Below are 17,289 nucleotides of genomic sequence, written 5' to 3'. Positions count from 1 at the left end.
GATCTCAGCAGTCAAGATCAAGTGGGTGAGGTAAGCAGTGACTGGTAGACAGAATGACTTGTTATTGCTTGGGTATCAATTTCTGGTGCATCCATTGTTATTTGTGTGCTTTAGGGGGTCTACTTATATTATGCTCAACCTCCTCACCAACCGGCCGACAGACCCAGTTTGCTGCCCTCGTGAATCCTCCGGAAGCATTACAGGACTCTGCAATGAAGTCTTTACATTTTCCATTCAAAGCTACCATCCTGTTGCCTTTGGCGACGGCAGAGGAGTTGCAGCAAGTTGGGGATGGAGGGAGGAGGATTGAGGGTCCGCTCAAGTTTCAGCCATGCCACATTACCTTGTCTCCTCTTAACCCCAGTATACCCCGCAACGATGGCGTCAACCTCGGAGTGTGGCTGAAGTGTGCGGCCCGAGAACCCCGGCCTACGTAGGAGACGGTGAGTGGCAGAATTGTTGGGTTCTGGCCGAGGTGCCACTAACTTTGTGCACTGTTGTTTGGTTTGGTTTTGTTTATTGTAGCTGACTGAGAGAACAGCCCGGTGATGGCAGGAGCTTCCTGGACGGTGAGGCCGCCTTCTTTTATGCCTGAGGTAGATTTGCATCCCTGGATGTCCAAGAGATAAGTTGAGGGGGTGAAAGCAGAGTGTCAGGTCAGGGCTTGCCGGGAGGGAACATTGAGCCAGCTTCAGAGATGGGGATGTCTAAGAAGGGGCCCCTTAGGCCCCATAAAGGGTAAGTATCACTTTTGATTAAAACACTTATGTGTGCAGAGCAGTCCTGGTGCATGTTATGTCACTCGTCTGTTGTGCGTTCTGTCTCGTTTGGGCATCTTGTGTCTCATGTATTTAGTCTTAGCCCTTCAATGTGTTTGCAGTCATTCTTCTTGCCGAGAGTTTTCTCTCCTTGTTGTGTCCCCTTGTTTGTCATCTCCTGTGTCACGGGTGCCTGCATGGGTTTGGCCCAGAACTGCTCTGCCCTGCTGCATAGCCTGGCCTATAGGTGTAATAGGACAGGGCCCTGGGACTTGAGATTTGTTATGTAGGGTGTAGTTTGACCTCAAGATGTTATTCCTAGATTGACACAGGATGGCTGGAGCTGTGAAGTTATCATGCAGCCCTTTGACTTTTGTCATCACTTTCTTTCAGATGCAGATGGGTTAAATCCATGGCAGAGTGCCCCCCACTGGTTGAGGGGGTTCCCGCAGGAAGGTCAGTCACTGTTTGTGTTTGCAGGGCAAGTGTAAATGGTGGCAATGTTCCAGCATTGTTCTTTGTCTTTGTTTTTAGGAGGTAAAGCCAGATAGCAGCAGTCAAAGTGAAGTGAGCAAGGTAAGCAGTGACCGGTGGAAAGAAAAAGTTGTTATTCCTTGGGTGCCAAGTTCTGGTACACCTCTAAGCATCCACAATCATTTCTGTGTTTTAGGGGGTCCACTTGTATTATGCGGAAGCACCTCCATGACTGGCCAACAGACCCGGTCTGCCACCCTTGTGAGCCCTCCAGAAGTGTTACGGGACTCTGCGACGGAGCCTTTACCTTTTCCATTCAAAGCTGCTGTCCGGGCACCCTTTAGCAACGGCTGGGTAGTTGTGGTGAGTCAGGGAGGGAGGAAGAGTGAGGGTCTGCTCAAATTTCAGCAATGCTGCATCACCTTGTCTCCTCTTAACCCAGGAATATGTGGCGACGATGGCGTCGGCCTTGGAGCACGGCCAAAGCGTGCGGCCTGAGAACCCTGGCCTTCTTAGGGGATGGTGAGCGGCGGAATTGTTGGGTTCTGGCCGAGGTGTCACTAAGTTCGTGCACTGATGTTTGGTTTGGTTTTCTTTATTGTAGCTGACTGAGAGAACAGCCTGGCGATGGCAGGAGCTTCCTGGATGGCGAGGTGGCCTTTTTGTGTGCCCGAGGAGGATTTGCATCCCTGCACATCTGAGAGATAAGTTGAGGGGATGAAAGCGGAGTGTCGGATTGGGGCTCACTGGGAGGGAATATTGAGTCTGCTTCAGAGATGGGGATGTCTAAGAAGGGGCCCCTTAGGCCCCATGAAAGGAAAGTCTCACTTTTGATCACAAGGTCGAGGTGCGCCAGGCAGAGCAGACCCAGTGCATGTCATGTCACTTGTCTATTGTGCGCCCTGTCTCTTTTGGGCATCTCATGTCTTCTGTCTTAGTTCTTCAATGTGCTTGCAGTCATTCTTCTCACTGAGAGTTTTCTCTCCTCATCCCTTCACCTCATTTGTGATCTGCTGTGTCACAGGTGCCTGCATGGGTTTGGTCTGGAGCTGCTCTGCCCGGCTGCACAGTCTGGCATATAGTTGTAATAGGACAGGGCCCTGGGACTTGAGATTTGTGATGTAGGGTGTAGTTTGGCCTCTAGATGTTATTCCTAGATTGACACAGGATGGCTGGAGGTGCGAAGTTCTCATGCAGCACTTTAACTTTTGTCATCACTTTTTCAGATGCAGACGGGTTAAATCTGTGGCAGAGCGTCCCCCACCGGTTGAAGGGGATTCCCGCAAGAAGGTGAGTCACTGTTTGTGTTTGCAGGGCAAGTGTAAATGGTGGCAATGTTCCAGCATTGTTCTTTGTCTTTATTTTTAGGAGGTAAAGCTGGGTAGCAGCAGTCAAGGTAAAGTGAGCGTGGTAAGTGGTGACCGGTGGAAAGAAAAAGTTATTCCTTGGGTGTCAAGTTCTGGTACAGCTCCAAGCATCCATTGTCATTTGTGTGTTTAAGGTGGTCTGCTTGTGTTCTCCGAACCTCCATGACTGGCAGACCCGGCTCGCCACCCTTGTGAGCCCTCTGAAAGTATTATGGGACTCTTTGACCAAGCCTTCACCTTTTCCATTTGAAGGGTCTTTCTGAGCAGCCTTTAGCAATGGCTGGGGAGCTGCAGCATGTTGGGGAGGGAGGAGGAACAAGGGTCTGCTCGAGTCTCAGCAATGCCATATCACCTTGTCTCCTCCTAATCCAGGTAAACCCTGCAATGCCAGTGTCAGCCTTGGACCATGGCCAAAGCGTGTGGCCCAAGGACCCTGGCCCTATTAGGAGACGGTGAGTAGCAGAATTGTCGGGTTTTGGCTGAGGCGCCACTAAGCTAATGTACTGATGTTGGGTTTGGTTTTTTTTTGTAGCTGACTGAGAGAGAACAGCCCAGTGACGGCAGGAGCTTCCTGGATGGCAAGGCGGCCTTCTTTTGCGTCCAAGGCAGATTCATATCCCCAGGCGTCTGAGAGATAAGTCGAGGCTTGTGACTCACAGAGGGGGTGACATCAGGTTGTTGAGTTGGGACTCACCAGGAGGTATTTTTGAGTCAGATTTGGAGGTGGGGATACCCAAGAAGGGGCCCCTTAGGACCTATAAAGCAAAAGTTTTGCTTTTGATCACAGAGCTGAGATGTGCTGGGCAGAGCAGGCCTGGTACATGTCACCTGTCTATTGTGCGTTCTCTGTCTTTTGTGCATCTCGTGTATCAGGTCTTTTGCCTTAGCCCTTTGAGATGCTTATTGCAAATGCTGGGCATTATTCTTAGCATCTCTGTTCTTGGTGTTCCTCAGTGTGGTGCCGATACCATTGATCCTTTGACTCGTGAGCTTGCAGCTGCATCAGAATCACATCTCTTTAGCAATGTTGAGTCAGGTGTCTTTTCAGGTCTTGTTCTGAGCTGCATTGACGGCTGTGCACCACAACAATCCACTAAAGGGGATGAGGACTTGTGAAAATGAGAAGATAGCTAGAGGATTCCACCCGTACAACTCAGGCATCCATCTTTGCGGTTCTTGGATAAAGCCTTTGTGTTAGCATCCTCTTCTGCCAGGGTTCTTGGAGCCCTGTCGGCTCACTGTCGGTCTCACCTAAGTTGTCTCATTCCTCATTCTCTTGGTCCTTGTGATCATCTAGCCCAGAGTTTTCCCTCCTTGTTGTGTCCCCTTGTTTGTCATCTCCTGTGTCACGGGTGCCTGAGTGGGTTTGGCCCAGAGCTGCTCTGCCCTGCAGCATACTGTGGAGTATGGGTGTAATAGGACAAGGCCTGGGGATGTGGAATTTGTGATGTAGGGTGTAGTTTGGCCTCAAGATGGTATTCTGAGATTGACAACAGATGGCTGCAGCTGTTAAGTTCTCATGCAGCACTTCGAATTTTGTCCTCAGTTTCTTTCCGATGCCGAGGGATTAAGTCCGTGGCTGAGGGCCCCCGTATCAGTTAAGGGGGTTCCTGCAGGAAGGTCAGTCACTGTTTGTCTTTGCAGAGCAAGTGTAAATGGTGGCTGTGTTACAGCATTGTTCTTTGTCTTTGTTCTTAGGAGGTAAAGCCAGATCTCAGCAGTCAAAGTCAAGTTAGTAAGGTAAGTGGTGACCGGTGTACTGAACCGGTTGTTACTGTTTCGATGCCAAGTTCTGGCACTCTAAACTTTAAGCATCCATTGTCATTTGTGTGCTTTAGGCAGTCCCCTTGTATTATGCTGAAACTCCTTGCCAGCTGGCTGATGGACCTGGCTCGCTGCTGTCGTTAGCCCTTCGGAAGTATTATGGGACTCTGCGACAAAGCCTTTACCTTTTCCATTTGAACGTGCCGTCCAGGTTGCCTTCGGCAACGGCCGAGTAGTTGCAGTGAGTTGCGGAGGGAGGGAAGAGTGAGGGCCCCCTCAAGTTTTGGCAGTGCCGCATCACCTCGTCTCCTCTTAACCCAGGTATACCCTGTGACGATGACGATGGCGTTGGCCTCAGAGCGTGGCCAAAGCGTGCGGACTGAGGATCCCAGCCTTTTTAGGAGACGGTGAGTGGCAGAATTGACAGGTTTTGGCTGAGGTGCCGCTAAGTTCATGCACTGATGTTTGTCTGGTTTTCTTTATTGTAGCTGACTAAGAGATAACCAGCCTGGTGAAGGCACGAGCTTCCCGCATGGTGATGCAGCCTTCTTTTGCACCCGAGGCAGATTGACATCCCCAGATATCCAAGAGATAAGTCGAGACCTGTGACCCACAGGGGGGTGAAAGCGGGGTGTTGAGTTGGGACTCACCAGGAGGTATTTTTGAGTCAGATTTGGAGGTGGGGATACCCAAGAAGGGACCCCTTAGGCCCCATAAAGCTTAAGTCTTGCTTTTGATCACAGTGCCGAGGTGCGCAGGGCAGAGCAGTCCTGGTACATGTCACCTGTCTATTGTGCGTTCTCTGTCTTTTGTGCATCTCATGTCACAGGTCTTTTGCCTTAGCCCTTTGAGATGCTTATCGCAAACGCTGGGCATTATTCTTAGCATCTCTGTTCTTGGTGTTCCTCAGTGTGGTGCCGATACCATTGATCCTTTGACTTGTGAGCTTGGAGGTGCATCAGGATCATGTCTCTCTTCAGCGACGTTGAGTCGGGTGTCTTTTCAGGTCTTATTCTGAGCTGCATTGTCAGCTGTGCCCTGCAATGATCCATTATAGAGGATGAGGACTCTTAAGAATGTGAAGATAGCTAGAGGATTCCACCCGTCCAATTCTTGGGCATCCATCTTTGCGGTTCTTGGAATAAGCCCTTCTCTTACCATCCTCTGCTGCCAGGGTTCGTGCAGCCTCATTGGCTCACCGTCGGTCTTGCCGTGGTCATCTCATTCCTCATTTGCTCGGTCCTTGTGATCATCTAGCCCAGAGTTTACCCTCCTTGTTGTGTCCCCTTGTTTGTCATCTCCTGTGTCACGGGTGCCTGAGTGGGTTTGGCCCAGAGCTGCTCTGCCTTGTTGCATATACTCTGGCATATAGGTGTAATAAAACAAGGCCCAAGGCCTTTAAATCTGTAATGTAGGGTGCAGTTTGTCCTCTAGATGATATTCTGAGATTGACACAAGATGGCTGGAGCTGTGAAGTTCTCATGCAGCACTTCGACTTTTGTCATCACTTTCTTGCAGATGCAGACGGATTAAATCCATGGCAGAGCGCCCCATACTGGGTGAGGGGGTTCGCGCAGGAAGGTCGGACACAGTTTGTGTTTGCAGAGCACGTGTAAGTGGTGGCTGTGTTACAGCATTGTTCTTTGTCTTTGTTCTTAGGAGGTAAAGCCAGATCTCAGCAGTCAAGGTCAAGTGTACGAGGTAAGAAGTCACTGGTGGAAAGAACCACTTGTTATTCCTTGGGTGCCAAGTTCTGGTACAGCTCTAAGCATCCATTGACATTTGTGTGTTTCAGGCGCTCCTCTTGTATTACACTGAACCCCTCACCGACTGGCCGACAGACGCGTCTTGCCGCCCTCTGCAAGTATCATGGGACTCTGTGACGAAGCCTTTACCTTTTCCATATGAAGGTACCCATCCAGGTAGCTTTTGGCAACGGCCGAGGAGTTGCGGCAAGTCGGGGAGGGAGGGAGGAGGAGCAAAGGTCCACTCAAGTTTCAGCAATGCCGCATAACCGTGTCTCCACTCAACCTAGGTATACCCTGCGATGATGGCGCCAGCCTTGAAGTGTGGCCTGAGGATCCGGGCCCTCTTAGGAGTCGGTGAGTAGTGGAATTGTTGCGTTTTGGCTGATGTGCCACTAAGCCTGTGAACCGATGTTTGGTTTTCTTTATTGTAGCTGACTGAGAGACAACAGCCTGGCAATGGCAGCAGCTTCTGGGACAGCGAGAGGTGGCCTTCTTTTGTGTCCCAGGAAGATTCACATCCCTAGATGTCCGAGAGATAAGTTGAGGGCTGCGACCCATGGAGGGAATGAAAGCGGGGTGTCGGGTCGGGGTTGCTGGGGGGGAGTTTTGAGTCAGCTTTGGAGATGGGAATACCCAAGAAGGGGCCCCTTAGCCCGCATAATGGAAAAGTCTCACATTTGATCGCAATGCTGAGGTGCGCAGGGCAGAGCAATCAGAGTGCATGATGTGTCACTTGTTTATTGTGCATGCAGTGTCTTTTGGGCATCTTGTGTCACAGGTCTTTTGCCTTAGCCCTTTAATGTGCTTGCAGTCATGCTTTCTGTGGAATGTTCCCTCTCCTTGTTGCATCCCCTTGTTTGTGTCTTCTCCTGTGTCGCGGGTGCCTGCATGGGTTTGGCCCAGAGCTGCTCTGCCCTGCTGCATACCCTGGCATATCAATGTAATAGAACAAGGCCCAAGGCCTTTAAATTTGTAATGTAGGGTGCAGTTTGTCCTCTAGATGATATTTCTAGGTTGTCAGAAGATGGCTGGAGCTGTGAAGCTCTCATGCAGCACTTTGACTTTTGTCATCACTTTCTTGCAGATGCAGACGGATTAAATCCATGGCAGAGCGCCCCATACCAGGTGAGGGGGTTCCTGCATTAAGGTCGGTCGCTGTTTGTGTTTGCAGAGCAAGTGTAAATGGTTTCTGTGTTACAGCATTGTTCTTTGTCTTTGTTCTTAGGAGGTAAAGCCAGATGTCAGCAGTCAAGGTCAAGTGAATGAGGTAAGAAGTCACTGGTGGAAAGAACCACTTGTTATTCCTTGGGTGCCAAGTTCTGGTACAGCTCTAAGCATCCTTTGTCATTTGTGTGTTTCAGGCGCTCCCCTTGTATTACGCTGAAACTCCTCACCAACTGGCTGATGGACCCGTCTTGCCGCCCTTGTGAGTCCTCTGCAAGTATCATGAGACTCTGCGATGAAGCCTTTACCTTTTCCATGTGAAGGTACCATCCGGGTAGCCTTCGGCAACGGCCAAGGAGTTGCGGCAAGTCAGGGAGGGAGGAGGAGCGAGCATCCCCTCAAGTTTCAGCAATGCTGCATAACCGCATTTCCACTCAAGACAGGCATACCCTGCGATGATGGCGTTGGCCTCGGAGCGCGGCCAGAGTGTGCGGCCCGAGGACCTGGGCCCTCTTAGGAGTCGGTGAGTAGTGGAATTGTTGCGTTTTGGCTGACGTGCCACTAAGCTCGTGTACTGATGTTCGGTTGTCTTTATTGTAGCTGACTGAGAGACAACAGCCTGGCAATGGCAGCAGCTTCTGGGATGGCAAGAGGTGGCCTTCTTTTGCGCCCCAGGAAGATTCACATTCCCAGACGTCTGAGAGATAAGTTGAAGGGCTGCGACCCACGGAGGGAATGAAAGCGGGGCGTTGGGTTGGGGCTCTCGGGGAGGGAGTTTTGAGTCATCTTTGGAGATGGGGATACCCAGGAAGGGGTGCCTTAGCCCACATAATGGAAAAGTCTCACACTTGATCGCAATGCTGAGGTGCGCAGGGCAGAGCAACCTGAGTGCATGATGTGTCACTTGTCTATTGTGCATGCTGTGTCTTTTGGGCATCTTGTCACAGGTCTTTGGCCTCAGCCCTTTAATGTGCTTGCAGTCATGCTTTCTGCTGAGAGTTCTCTCTCCTCGTTGCATCCCCTTGTTTGTGTCTTCTCCTGTGTCACGGGTGCCTGCATGGGTTTGGCCCAGAGCTGCTCTGCCCTGCTGCATACCCAGGCATATAGGTGTAATAGAACAAGGCCCAAGGCCTTTAAATCTGTAATGTAGGGTGTATTTTTGCCTCTAGATAATATGCCTAGATTGTCCCAAGATGGCTGGAGCTGTGAAGTTCTCATGCAGCCCTTTGACTTTTGTCATCACTTTCTTGCAGATGCAGGCAGATTAAATCCGTGCCAGAGCGCCCCATACCAGGTGAGGGGATTCCTGCATTAAGGTCGGTCGCTGTTTGTCTTTGCAGAGCAAGTGTAAATGGTTTCTGTGTTACAGCATTGTTCTTTGTCTTTGTTCTTAGGAGGTAAAGCCAGATGTCAGCAGTCAAGGTCAAGTGAACGAGGTAAGAAGTCACTGGTGGAAAGAACCACTTGTTAATCCTTGGGTGCCAAGTTCTGGTACAGCTCTAAGCATCCACTGTCATTTGTGTGTTTTAGATCTTCTGCTTGTATTACATCAAAACCTCTCGCTGACCGGCCGACAGACCCAGCTTGCTGCCCTGGTGAGCCCTCCAGAAGCATTACGGGACTCCGCAACGAAGCCTTTACCTTCTCCATGTGAAGGCACCGTCTGGGAAGCCTTCGGCAGCGGCCAATTAGTTGCAGTGAGTTGTGGAGGGAGGGAGGATTGAGGGCCCCCTCAAGTTTCGGCAGTGTTGCATCACCTTGTCTCCTCTTAACCCCAGTATACCCTGTGACAATGGCGATGGCATTGGCCTTGGAGCTTGGCCAAAGCGTGCAGCCCGAGGACCCCAGCCTTTTTAGGAGATGGTGAGTGGCAGAATTGACAGGTTTTGGCTGAGGTGCCGCTAAGTTCATGCACTGATGTCTGTTTCGTTTTGTTTATTGTAGTTTGCCAAGAGATAACCAGCCCGATGAAGGCATGAGCTTCCTGCATGGTGAGGTGGCCTTCTTTTGCACCCGAGGCAGATTGACATCCTCAGACATCCAAGAGATAAGTCGAGACCTGTGACCCACAGAGGGAGTGAAAGCTGGGTGTTGAGTTGGGACTCACCGGGAGATATTTTTGAGTCAGATTTGGAGGGGGGGATACCCAAGAAGGGGCCCCTTAGGCCCCAGAAAGCTTAAGTCTTGCTTTTGACTACAGTGCCGAGGTGCGCAGGGCAGAGCAGGCCTGGTACATGTCACGTGTCTATTGTGCGTTCTCTGTCTTTTGTGCATCTTCTGTCACAGGCCTTTTGCCTTAGCCCTTTGAGATGCTTATTGCAAATGCTGGGCATTATTCTTAGCATCTCTGTTCTTGGTGTTCCTCAGTGCGTTGCCGGTACCATTGATCCTTTGACTCGTGAGCTTGGAGGTGCATCAAAACCACATCTCTCTTCAGTGATGTTGAGTCGGGTGTCTTTTCAGGTCTTGTTCTGAGCTGCATTGTCAGCTGTGCACTGCAATGATCCATTATAGAGGATGAGGACTTTTAAGAATGTGAAGCTAGCTAGAGGATTCCACCCGTCCAGTTCTTGGGCATCCATCTTTGCGGTTCTTGGAATAAGCCCTTCTGTTATCATCCTCCTCTGCCAGGGTTCTTGCAGCCGCGTTGGCTCACCGTCGGTCTCGCCGCGGTCATCTCATTTCTCATTTGCTCGGTCCTTGTGATTGTCTAGCCCAGAGTTCTCTCTCCTTGTTGTGTCCCCTTGTTTGTCATCTTCTGTGTCACGGGTGCCTGAGTGGGTTTGGCCCAGAGCTGCTCTGCCCTGCAGCATACTGTGGAGTATGGGTGTAATAGGACAAGGCCTGGGGCTGTGGAATTTGTGGTGTAGGTTGTAGTTTTGCCTCAAGATGGTATTCCTAGACTCATACAGGATGGCTGGAGCTGTGAAGTTCTCATGCAGCTCTTTGACTTTTGTCTTCACTTTCTTGTAGATGCAGACGGATTAAATCCATGGCAGAGCGCCCCATACTGGGTGAGGGGGTTCCCGCAGGAAGGTCGGTCACTGTTTGTCTTTGCAGGGCAAACATAAATGGTGGCTGTGTTACAGCATTATTCTTTCTTTGTTCTTAGGCGGTGAAGCTAGATCTCAGCAGTCAAGGTCAAGTGAACGAGGTAAGAAGTCACTGGTGGAAAGAACCACTTGTTATTTCTTGGGTGCCAAGTTCTGGTACAGCTCTAAGCATCCATTGTCATTTGTGTGTTTCAGGCGGTCCCCTTGTATTACACTGAAACCCCTCACCGACTGGCTGATGGACCTGGCTTGCTGCCCTCATGAGTCCTCTGCAAGTATCATGGGACTCTGCGATGAAGCCTTTACATTTTCCATGTAAGGGAACCGTCTGGGTAGCCTTCAGCAATGGCCGAGGAGTTGCAGGATGTCAGGGAGGGAGGAGGAACGAGGGTCCACTCAAGTTTCAGCAATGCTGTATACCTCGTCTCCACTCAACCCCGGTATACACTGCCATGATGGCGTCGGCCTTGGAGCGCGGCCTGAGGACCCGGGCTCTCTTAGTAGACAGTGAGTAGTGGAATTGTTGGGTTTTGGCTGACATGCCATGTAGCTCATATACTGATGTTTGGTTGTCTTTATTGTAGCTGACTGAGAGACAACAGCCTGGCAATGGCAGCAGCTTCTGGGACAGCGAGAGGCGGCCTTCTTTTGCGCCCCAGAAAGATTCACATCCCCAGATGTCCGAGAGATAAGTTGAGGGATATGACCCACGGAGGGAATGAAAGCAGGGTGTCGGGTCGGGGCTTGCTGGGAGGGAGTTTTGAGTCAGCTTTGGAGATGGGGATATCCAAGAAGGGGCCCCTTAGCCCACATAATGGGAAAGCCTCACATTTGATTGCAATGCTGAGGTGCGCAGGGCAGAGCAATCGCAGTGCATGTTGCGTCACTTGTCTATTGTGCATGCCGTGTCTTTTGGGCATCTTGTGTCACAGGTCTTTTGCCTTAGCCCTTTGATGTGCTTGCAGTCATGCTTTTTGCCGAGAGTTCTCTCTCTTTGTTGCATCCCCTTGATTGTCATCTCCTGTGTCACGGGTGCCTGCATGGAATGGCCCAGAGCTGCTCTGCCCTGCTGCATACCCTGGCATATCAATGTAATAGAACAAGGCCCAAGGCCTTTAAATTTGTAATGTAGGGTGCAGTTTGTCCTCTAGATGATATTTCTAGATTGTCAGAAGATGCCTGGAGCTGTGAAGCTCTCATGCAGCCCTTTGACTTTTGTCATCACTTTCTTGCAGATGCAGACAGATTAAATCCATGCCAGAGCGCCCTATACCGGGTGAGGGGGTTCCCCCAGGAAGGTCAGTCACTGTTTGTGTTTCCTCAGCAAGTGTAACTGGTGGCTTTGTTACAGCATTGTTCTTTGTCTTTGTTCTTAGGAGGTAAAGCCAGATCTCGGCAGTCAAGGTCAAGTGAATGAGGTAAGAAGTCACTGGTGGAAAGAACCACTTGTTATTTCTTGGGTGCCAAGTTCTGGTACAGCTCTAAGCATCCTTTGTCATTTGTGTGTTTCAGGCGCTCCTCTTGTATTACACTGAAACCCCTCACCGACTGGCTGATGGACCTGGCTCGCTGCCCTCCTGAGTCCTCTGCAAGTATCATGGGACTCTGCGATGAAGCCTTTACCTTTTCCATGCGAAGGTACCGTCTGGGTAGCCTTCAGCAATGGCCGAGGAGTTGCAGCATGTCGGGGAGGGAGGAGGAACAAGGGTCCACTCAAGTTTCAGCAATGCTGCATAACCTCGTCTCCACTCAACCCAGGTGTACCCTGCGATGATGGCGTCGGCCTTGGAGCGCGGCCAGAGCGTGCGGCCTGAGGACCCGGGCTCTCTTGGTGGACGGTGAGTAGTGGAATTGTTGGGTTTTGGCTGACATGCCACTAAGCTCATATACTGATGTTTGGTTGTCTTTATTGTAGCTGACTGAGAGACAACAGCCTGGCAATGGCAGGAGCTTCTGGGCCGGCGAGAGGCCGCCTTCTTTTGCGCCCCAGGAAGATTCACATCCCCAGATGTCCGAGAGATAAGTTGAGGGATATGACCCAAGGAGGGAATGAGAGCGGGGTGTCGGGCTTGGTCTCTCGGGGAGGGAGTTTTGAGTCAGCTTTGGAGATGGGGATGTCCAAGAAGGGGCCCCTTAGCCTGCATAATGGGAAAGCCTCACATTTGATCGCAATGCTGAGGTGCGCAGGGCAGAGCAATCGCAGTGCATGTTGCGTCACTTGTCTATTGTGCATGCCGTGTCTTTTGGGCATCTTGTCACAGGTCTTTTGCCTTAGCCCTTTGATGTGCTTGCAGTCATGCTTTTCGCCGAGAGTTCTCTCTCCTCATTGCATCCCCTCTTTTGTCGTCTCCTGTGTCACGGGTGCCTGAGTGGGTTTGGCCCAGAGCTGCTCTGCCCTGCTGCATACTCTGGCATATAGGTGTAATAGAACAAGGCCCAAGGCCTTTAAATCCGTAATGTATGGTGTAGTCTGGCCTCTAGATGATATTCCTAGATTGTCCCAAGATGGCTGGAGCTGTGAAGTTCTCATGCAGCCCTTTGACTTTTGTCATCACTTTCTTGCAGGTGCAGACAGATTAAATCCGTGGCAGAGCGCCCCATACCAGGTGAGGGGGTTTCCTGCCGGAAGGTCAGTCACCGTTTGTTTGCGGGGCACGTGTAATTGGTGGCTGTGTTACAGCATCGTTCTTTGTCTTTGTTTTTAGGAGGTAAAGCCAGATCTCAGCAGTCAAAGTCGAGTTAGTGAGGTAAGTGGTGACCGGTGTACTGAACTGGTTGTTATTGTTTCGAAGCCAAGTTCTGTCACTCTAAGCTTTAAGCATCCATTGTCATTTGTGTGCTTAGGCAGTCCCCATGTATTATGGTGAAACTCCTTGCCAACTGGCTGATGGACCTGGCTCGCCGCTGTCATTAGCCCACCGGAAGTATTACAGGACTCTGTGACGAAGCCTTTACCTTTTCCATTTGAACGTGCCGTCCAGGTTGCCTTCGGCAACGGCCGGGTAGTTGCAGTGAGTTGCGGAGGGAAGGAGGAGCGAGGGCCCACTCAAGTTTCGGCAATGCCGCATCACCTCGTCTCCTCTTAACCCAGGTATACTCTGTGACGATGACGATGGCGTTGGCCTCAGAGCGTGGCCAAAGCGTGCGGCCTGAGGAGGCCAGCCTTTTTAGGAGACGGTGAGTGGCAGAATTGACAGGTTTTGGCTGAGGTGCCACTAAGTTCATGCACTGATGTTTGTCTGGTTTTCTTTATTGTAGCTGACTAAGAGCGAACGAGCCCGGTGAAGGCACGAGCTTCCCGCATGGTGATGCAGCCTTCTTTTGCACCCGAGGCAGATTGACATCCCCAGACATCCAAGAGATAAGTTGAGACCTGTGACCCACAGTAGGGGTGAAAGCGGGGTGTTGAGTTGGGCCTCACCAGGAGGTATTTTTGAGTCAGATTTGGAGGTGGGGATACCCAAGAAGGGGCCCCTTAGGCCCCATAAAGCTTAAGTCTTGCTTTTGATCACAGTGCCGAGGTGCGCAGGGCAGAGCAGGCCTGGTACATGTCACCTGTCTATTGTGCGTTCTCTGTCTTTTGTGCATCTCGTGTCACAGGTCTTTTGCCTTAGCCCTTTGAGATGCTTATCGCAAAGGCTGGGCATTATTCTTAGCATCTCTGTTCTTGGTGCTCCTCAGTGTGGTGCCGATACCATTGATCATTTGACTCGTGAGCTTGGAGGTGCATCAGGATCATGTCTCTCTTCAGCGAGGTTGAGTCGGGTGTCTTTTCAGGTCTTGTTCTGAGCTGCATTGTCAGCTGTGCCCTGCAATGATCCATTATAGAGGATGAAGGCTTGTAAGAATGTGAAGATAGCTGGAGGATTCCACCCGTCCAATTCTCGGGCATCCATCTTTGCGGTTCTTGGACTAAGCCCTTCTGTTATCATCCTCCTCTGCCAGGGTTCTTGCAGCCTTGTTGGCTCACCGTCGGTCTCGCCGCGGTCATCTCACTTCTCATTTGCCCGGTCCTTGTGATAATCTAGCCTAGAGTTTTCTCTCCTTGTTATGTCCCCTTGTTTGTCATCTTCTGTGTCACGGGTGCCTGAGTGGGTTTGGCCCAGAGCTGCTCTGCCCTGCAGCATACTGTGGAGTATGGATGTAATAGGACAAGGCCTGGGGCTGTGGAATTTGTGGTGTAGGTTGTAGTTTGGCCTCAAGATAGTATTCCTAGACTCATACAGGATGGCTGGAGCTGTGAAGTTCTAATGCAGCTCTTTGACTTTTGTCATCACTTTCTTGCAGATGCAGACGGATTAAATCTGCGGCAGAGCACCCCATACCGTGTGAGGGGGTTCCCACCTGAAGGTTGGTCACCGTTTGTCTTTGCAGGGCAAACTTAAATGGTGGCTGTGTTACAGGATTGTTCTTTGTCTTTGTTCTTAGGCGGTAAAGCCAGATCTTAGCAGTCAAGGTCAAGTGAATGAGGTAAGTAGTCACTGGTGGGAAGAACCACTTGTTATGCCTTGGGTGCCAAGTTCTGGTACAGCTCTAAGCATCCATTATCATTTGTGTGTTTCAGGTAGTCCCCTTGTATTACAGCGAACTCCTCGCCGCCTGGCTGACAGGCTTGTCTTGCCGCCCTCATGAGTCCTCCGCAAGTATCATGGGACTCTGCGATGAAGCCTTTACCTTTTCCATGTGAAGGTACCGTCCCGGTAGCCTTTGGCGACGGCCGAGGAGTTGCGGCGTGTCGGGGAGGGAGGGTGGGGGAGCGAGGGTCCGCTCAAGTTTCAGCAGTCCCGCATCACCTCCTCTCCTCTTAAGTCAGGTATACCCTGCGGTGATGGTATCGGCCTCGGGGCGTGGCCAAAGCGTGTGGTCCGACTTCCCCGGCCTTCTTAGGAGACGGTGAGTAGTGGAACTGTTGGGGGCTTGGCCAATGTGCCACGAAGTTCCTGTACTGATGTTTGGTTTTCTTTATTGTAGCCGTCTAAAAGACAAAAGCCCGGCGATGGTAGGAGCTTCCGGGATGGTGAGGCGGTCTTCTTTTGCGTCCCAGGTGGATTCACATCTCAGGACGTCGGAGAGATAAGTCAAGGGGATGAAATCGGAGTATTGAGTCGGGCCTCGCTGGGAGGGATTTTTGCGTCAGCTTTGGAGATGGGGAAACCCAAGAAGGGACGCCTTAGCCCGCATAAAGTGAAAGTCTCACATTTGATGACAATGCTGAGGTGCGCAGGGCAGAGCAATCGCAGTGCATGTTGTGTCACTTGTCTATAGTGCATGCCATGTCTTTTGGGTGTCCTGTGTCACAGGTCTTTTGCCTTAGCCCTTTGATGTGCTTGCAGTCATGCTTTCCACCCTGAGTTCTCTCTCCTTGTTGTATCCTCTCGTTTGTCATCTCCTCTGTCATGGGTGCCTGCATGGGTTTGGCCCAGAGCTGCTCTGCCCTGCAGCATACCCTGGCATATCGGTGTAATAGAACAAGGCTTGGGGACTTGAAATTTGTAATGTAGGGTGCAGTTTGTCCTGTAGTTGATATTTCTAGATTGTCAGAAGATGGCTGGAGCTGTGAAGTTCTCATGCAGCCCTTTGACTTTTGTCATCACTTTCTTGCAGATGCAGACGGATTAAATCCGTGCCAGAGCGCCCTATACCGGGTGAGGGGGTTCCCCCAGGAAGGTCAGTCACTGTTTGTGTTTCCTCAGCAAGTGTAGCTGGTGGCTTTGTTACAGCCTTGTTCTTTGTCTTTGTTCTTAGGAGGTAAAGCCAGATCTCGGCAGTCAAGGTCAAGTGAATGAGGTAAGAAGTCACTGGTGGAAAGAACCACTTGGTATTCCTTGGGTGCCAAGTTCTGGTACAGCTCTAAGCATCCACTGTCATTTGTGTGTTTCAGGCGGTCCCCTTGTATTACACTGAAACCCCTCACCAACTGGCTGATGGACCTGGCTTGCTGCCCTCATGAGTCCTCTGCAAGTATCATGGGACTCTGCGATGAAGCCTTTACATTTTCCATGCGAAGGTACCGTCTGGGTAGCCTTCAGCAACGGCCGAGGAGTTGCAGCATGTCGGGGAGGGAGGAGGAACAAGGGTCCACTCAAGTTTCAGCAATGCTGCATAACCTCGTCTCCACTCAACCCAGGTGTACCCTGCGATGATGGCGTCGGCCTTGGAGCGCGGCCAGAGCATGCGGCCTGAGGACCCGGGCTCTCTTAGTGGACGGTGAGTAGTGGAATTGTTGGGTTTTGGCTGACATGCCACTAAGCTCATATACTGATGTTTGGTTGTCTTTATTGTAGCTGACTGAGAGACAACAGCCTGGCAATGGCAGGAGCTTCTGGGCCGGCGAGAGGCCGCCTTCTTTTGCGCCCCAGGAAGATTCACATCCCCAGATGTCCGAGAGATAAGTTGAGGGATATGACCCACGGAGGGAATGAAAGCGGCGTGTCGGGCTGGGTCTCTCGGGGAGGGAGTTTTGAGTCAGCTTTGGAGATGGGGATGTCCAAGAAGGGGCCCCTTAGCCCGCATAATGGGAAAGCCTCACATTTGATCGCAATGCTGAGGTGCGCAGGGCAGAGCAATCGCAGTGCATGTTGCGTCACTTGTCTATTGTGCATGCCGTGTCTTTTGGGCATCTTGTGTCACAGGTCTTTTGCCTTAGCCCTTTGATGTGCTTGCAGTCATGCTTTCCACCCTGAGTTCTCTCTCCTTGTTGTATCCTCTCGTTTGTCATCTCCTCTGTCATGGGTGCCTGCGTGGGTTTGGCCCAGAGCTGCTCTGCCCTGCAGCATACCCTGGCATATCGGTGTAATAGAACAAGGCTTGGGGACTTGAAATTTGTAATGTAGGGTGCAGTTTGTCCTCTAGATGATATTTCTAGATTGTCAGAAGATGGCTGGAGCTGTGAAGTTCTCATGCAGCCCTTTGACTTTTGTCATCACTTTCTTGCAGATGCAGACGGATTAAATCCGTGCCA

At 51.1% G+C, this 17,289-nt stretch overlaps 2 long non-coding RNA genes across 2 annotated transcripts; both read left to right on the top strand.

Moving 5' to 3' along the window:
• The first annotated feature begins 296 nt into the window (after positions 1 to 296).
• On the top strand, positions 297 to 1,959 carry LOC138103540 (uncharacterized). Its single transcript, XR_011147750.1, has 6 exons — positions 297 to 443; positions 1,152 to 1,214; positions 1,293 to 1,334; positions 1,429 to 1,595; positions 1,675 to 1,754; positions 1,837 to 1,959. It is a non-coding gene; the product is annotated as an uncharacterized lncRNA (long non-coding RNA).
• A 6,708-nt stretch (positions 1,960 to 8,667) lies between these two features.
• Positions 8,668 to 9,316, top strand: LOC138102996 (uncharacterized). The gene is made up of 4 exons (XR_011147633.1): positions 8,668 to 8,711; positions 8,806 to 8,972; positions 9,054 to 9,138; positions 9,220 to 9,316. It is a non-coding gene; the product is annotated as an uncharacterized lncRNA (long non-coding RNA).
• Positions 9,317 to 17,289: the final 7,973 nt, after the last annotated feature.

The sequence above is a fragment of the Aphelocoma coerulescens genome, assembly GCF_041296385.1.
Source record: "Aphelocoma coerulescens isolate FSJ_1873_10779 chromosome Z unlocalized genomic scaffold, UR_Acoe_1.0 ChrZ, whole genome shotgun sequence".
NCBI lineage: Eukaryota > Metazoa > Chordata > Aves > Passeriformes > Corvidae > Aphelocoma > Aphelocoma coerulescens.
The sequence above is the reverse complement of the archived record's forward strand: the minus strand, read 5'-3'. Positions and strand labels throughout refer to the sequence as shown.